Below are 6,000 nucleotides of genomic sequence, written 5' to 3'. Positions count from 1 at the left end.
ATGTTTTCTGATATTTCTTTATCAATTTCATTAAGAGGGTCTAGGATCTTTTTTTGGAGATGATATCTTCATTTTGTGAAGGTATTTCTTCTCTAGCAGAAGCTATTTGGGACAGTTGATCTGTTATATTATTTTCTTCTCTAGGAATGTGTATGAAAGTAATTTCCTTAAATTGTTTAGACAATTCTTGTGCTTTCTTTCCACACTCCTGTGATATTGATGATATACATTTAAATTCTTCAGTCATTTGATAAATGACCAGTTGAGAATCCCCATATATCTTTGCTCTCTTTGCTCCCAAATCTAGCAACAATTCTAATCCGATCAACAAAGCTTCATATTCAGCTCTATTGTTGGTGCATGGGCCCTTTAGGATTACTGCTAATTTAGTTGGGATCCCATCAGGAGATAGAATATATATTCCAACTCTTGTTGTTTCTCTGGTGTTGGATCCATCAAAAAACAAGACCCATGGAAGGATGTCCTCATCAATGATTCCTGAGTCACAACAAGGATGGGTTTCTAAGAAATCAGCTAGAGCTTGACCTTTTGCTGCCTTCTGTCGCACATATATTAGGTCGAATTGCATTAAATGTTGGGATATCATATATTTTATGACATCTGTTGGAGATACTACTTCTACTGTGAAGGCCATGAAATAATGTATGAGCTTGATTGATGCATCATATAAGCACAAACATCATTTTTCTGCCATAATATACCTTTTCTCTATATCATGCAAGATTCTACTTAGATAAAAAAAAAATAGTCTGCTCATGTCCCTTCTCATTTTCTTGAGTAAGGAAACTATTGATGGAAACTTCACAGGCAGAAAAATATAACCTTAACGATTTTCCATTTTGCCTTGAAGGGATCAATATAGGAGGACTTGCCGAATCCTGTTTGTTTGGTCAAAGGCCTTTTGATGCTCCTCGTTCCATTTGAATTCTGGTTCATGTTTTAATCTTAGCAAAGGTGAAATATTTTTAGTTTTTCCAGCTAAATTGTCCATGAATCTTCTAACATAATTGACTTGTCCAAGGAATCTTTGTAATTCCTTCTTATTATAAGGTGGCTTGGCTACCTATACTGCTTTTGTCTTGTTTTGATCAATTTCCATTCTATTTTTATGAATGAGAAATCCTAAGAAGTTACTAGCTTTAACTCCGAATATATATTTGAGTGGATTCATTTTTAGGTGATATTCTCTCATTCTAGTGAATGACTTGACCAAATGCTCTTTATGTCTTAAAGTGTCATTTGATTTCACGAGTATTCATCCACATATACTTCCATGATCTTACCAATCATGTCCTTATAGATTGCGTCCATTGCTTGTTGGTACGTAGCTCCAGCATTTTTTAATCCAAATGGCATGGCCACATATTTAAACAAGCCTGATGATTTCGGACATCTGAAGGCTGTTTTATTACAATCCTCTTGTGCAATTCTTAACTGGTGATATCCTGCATAACCGTTTATAGAAGATATGCTGCATCTATTAGGAGATCAGCTACAGGCATGGGATATTGATCCTCAGGTGTTGCTTTATTTAAATCCCTAAAGTCAATTCAGATTCATATCTTCCCATTTTTCTAATCTACTAGGACTATATTAGAAATCCAGTCAGCATATTGGCAAGGCCTTACAAACTTTGCCTTAAGGAGTTTGTCTATTACCTCTTGTATACGCTTTGTCAGTTAAGGTGCTAGTCTTCTAGGACTTTGTGCCACAGGCTTAAATCCTTCCTTGTAGTTTATGTTCTACTATTTTCCTATGAATACCAGGTATTTCATGATGTCCCAAGCAAAACAGCCTTTTAAATTCTTTTAGAATTTCTATTATTTCCTGTTTTTCTTGGTTGGTGAGGAGCTTACTTATGTAAGTAGCATGTGGATTTTCCCCTAAATTCATTTCCTCTAGTGGATCATGAACTTCCCGTTTAATATCCTCACTTTTAGGCCATACTTTCTCATCCTCTTCTTCTAAAGATTCAGTTTCGTGTAAAGTTGAGCAACATGCATTAGAGTTTATAAGAAAATCCCATTGGTATTTTATAAAAAATTAATCTTTCATAATTTGATCAACAATAGGGGTAAACCCATGACATCATTCTTCTTAGTTTATAGACAAAATAAACTTTTATAAGAAAAACACATTCTAGCTCTATAAGCTAACAAGAGTTAGTGGTTGATTGTAATATGACGCCTGTTGAATATATTCATATTTTGATTGAATGTCCTCAACTTCTGGGACGTCCTTGACTTCTTCAATGAGAATCGCACTTGAGTCTTCTATCTCTTGGTGATTTTGTGATTCAAGTTGTAGAGCAACCTCAACTTTGATAGTAGGAAGTAACTTTAGAGAGTCCCTGATAAAAACAGAATCAGGAGATGTGATTAGACAAACTTTCTTATCTGCTTGTACTATTTCATAAGTATCAACATTCCATAGGATTAGGACCTGATGGAGTGATGATGTCACCAATCTCTTCCTAGTATGGCATTATAATTACTACCGCTTTCGACTATGAAGAAACCAATATAAGTAGTTTTAGTTCCTATCCTTATCTTTAATATAGCCATTCCTTCCACTTTTTGTGACAAACCAGAAAAATTAGTTACGTTAATTTGTATGTTATGCAAATCTTTTTTAGTTTTTCCTAGTTTTCTAAACGTAGAGAGTGGCATAATATTAACAGTGGCCCCAGTGTCCACTAATATTTTGCCTAAATGGACTTCCTTAGAATCAACATTTAATAATAAAGCTTTAGTGTGCTTATTATCAACATCAATTGGTCTAAAGATGTTTTCTATAATTAATTTCTCTAGGTTAGCCTTTAGAGATGTCTTATTAGGCACTTTCTTCTAAGGCGCATTCAAATATAATGGCAGGCTTCGAGAAGAAGTAATTTTAAATTTACATGCCCTCTCTTCCTTATCAAATTCGTCTGCCCATGGTGTAGTATTGGTCTGGAATCCTGACTGTTCTTCTGACTTTTTAAACTCTGTTGGTAGCATGACCACATTATACTACATGTTTTGGTTCTCTCCCATTTCTGTCTGAGGCTCATTAATCAGTGGGTCTCCATCCAACGCTAAGTTACTGTCTGACATTGATAAGTCCAAATCCTAAGATCCAAACTCTGAATCATAGTCCTCATTAAAGCCATTCCCTTATGTCTCTTTCATAAAAGAATCACCTCCTCGAGGCTGCTGGCCATCATTCTTTGTAGATGATACACCAAACTATTCCTCTTCCAAAGGTAGCAATTTAGTGATACCAGCTTGTAGAGCCTCTTCATCAATTCTTATGTTTGCGATAAGGGACTCTTGCACATTTTGAGTCCTAATATGAGCCCTCGCAGCAGCAGCTTTTGCACTTAGCTCTTTCATATTTAATGTCCTACTTTTAGGTAAGTTTTGGACATCTTGTAGTGGCACTGTCTTCACTACTGATTTAGCCTGTATATCTCCTTGGTCCTCATGGGGCTTTACCCTTCTTTTAAGAATTTTGGGAACAACAGTCTGACTTGGATCCCTTTCTTTTCCTTTTAAGGAAGGGTGTGACCTGGGGGCATTGCTTTTCCTTGGTCCTTGACTTCTGGACTTTTTCTGGAATGGATGTTGATAAGCAGGATCATTTGGGATGATCTGAGTTCTAATCATTTCAAAGGTTAGCCTATATGCACATTGCGAGCACATCCCATTCCTCAGAGCCTTCAACCCTTGTATTGTCCTGGTCTACAATGAGAATTTTTGAGTAGCCTTTTATAAGTCTTAGCTCTTTCCTCTTTCCTCAGGCATTACCAAGCTTGGAGCTGGGTTGGAACTAGCAGGTGGTTTAGCTTTGGTTAAGTTTGTAATTCCCCGTAATTTTATGGATTTTATAAATATATTTTAGTATTTATATATTTATATTTAAACATAATTTAGTTTGAAATGATTTATTTATTTAAATAAGGTTGATCATTTTGAAAGTCAAAGAAATTATTTTAAGGATTTAAGGATGTTAAAATATTTTGTTAAGGTATGCTTTGAAAAATATTTGAAATACTAATTTGATTTGGAAAAGAAGTTTAAATGGGCTTGAGGAACCCAAAATTCTAAGTGGATTAGAAAAAGGATTTCTATTGATGTTAGGAGTTCTAATTCATTAATCCTATTCATCATCAAACTTTATTTGAACCCAATCGCCTTTTCCTAAGCCCAAAAGGAAAAACCTCTTTATAAATACCTTAGACCAAATTAATTTACCACACAAAAAAATTATTACCCTCTCTCTTCTGAAAGCAGCCGGCCAAGATCGCTCTCTCTTTTCCAACGTGATTTTTCTTTTCCTCTCAATTTTTCTTTCTTCTTCTTCAAGTAACGCTTTCTTCTTCACCTGGGAAATGGATTATTCACCGTTCCTATTTTTCAAAAGTTCCTCGATATCGCTGGTCATTCTGGAAAACGGATCGCACTCGTATTTCGTCTTCCTAGGTGAAGGCAAGTTTAGATAAGACAACTCGGTCCAATAACTATTCCATTGAAGTTATAAAAAGATGTTTAAAGTTTAGTTCAGTAGAAGTTATCTGCAGAATGCTATATTGTTATATTAATTTTTATCCCTGCATATTATTTATTAGTATCATGTTAGGATTGTTTATCTAATACTATGTAGTACTCAACTTTGCTAATTACGTGTTTTGTTTGTGATTATACTTTGATCATGGCTTTGCCTTATTGATCCTGTGATGACCCATTTTGGTGAGCAAATTCTTTATAGCATTGAAATCTACAGGTTTGTAGATGTTGCATCATTGGGATCAGAGAATGGAGAGGTTGTGTAACAAATTATTATATCTAATACTTTAGTAGGAACATATTATAATAAGTTTGATTTGAAGTAGAGATTTATAGTGTGTTTAATTTTAAGTACTTATTTATTTATTATATTAAAGTATGAAGTTTAGTTATATATTTTTCGCTGCAAAATTCTGAATAAGTAGATACGTTATCACATGGGCGATAATGCTTGGGTAATTCTCTATGTTATATATTGAAAAGGTATTTCTGAAAAGGGAGAATCATCGGGGTGTTAAAAAGTTGGCCTTGTAGGCTTCTAACTCCATGACATGTTGTTCCACTTCTGAGACAACTAGTCTTTTGATACTTAGTTGCCTATTTAGGAATCCTCTAAATACTTGGCACTGGTGTGTTGCATGTGACCCATTCATAGCCATTTGCACATATCTTCCAGTCCTTCTTCATTGGCTATCTTTGGCATAACCAAGATTCCTTCATCAAGCAATCTGTTGAAGAGTTGGTTACCTATTAAGGTAGCTTGAGATGCCTGCAAAGTAATAGTAAAAACATTATTAGTCTCTACCATACCACAAAATATTTCAAATGGTTCATCCATTCCAACTACATTAACATCTTCATCATAAGGAAATATGACATTTTTCTTATCAATTTCATCATGGATTTTATTTCTAAAAATGATGCATTCAGAAGTGTCGTGAGTTGCTGCATCATTTCATTTACAGTATTTTTTACCCTTAACTTCCTCAGTAGTTCTTACTTTATGCCTTCCTACCAGTTTTATCTTTTTGTTAGATAATAACCAGTCGAAAATAGCATTGGATTTCTTAATTAGCATCAAAGGTATATGTCCTCTTTTGCCCATATTTCAAATTCTTTGGCACCATAAATTCTTTCTTCTCTAAAGTAGAACTCTTATAAGGTACTCCATGAATTATTTCTGGCACGTCCACTTCTTTCGCAGTTTCAAAGTGGAAGGGTTTCTCATTTTGAGTGAAGAAACTTTGGTGCCTTGCTGCACTTTCAGCTTGTAGGTTTCTCTCATATTTTACAGCCTGCTAATTCAACAAAATCGCCAAAGGCATGACCATCAAACCTTTTAAAACTGAATTAACATTCCCTCTTGACTCTTGAGCCATTTGTACAAACTCTCTTTCAGGAATGCAAACATGACACCTAATTTAAGCCATTT

Source organism: Beta vulgaris, chromosome 1 (genome assembly GCF_026745355.1).
Source record: "Beta vulgaris subsp. vulgaris cultivar EL10 chromosome 1, EL10.2, whole genome shotgun sequence".
Lineage (NCBI taxonomy): Eukaryota > Viridiplantae > Streptophyta > Magnoliopsida > Caryophyllales > Amaranthaceae > Beta > Beta vulgaris.
This window is presented reverse-complemented; position numbering follows the sequence as displayed.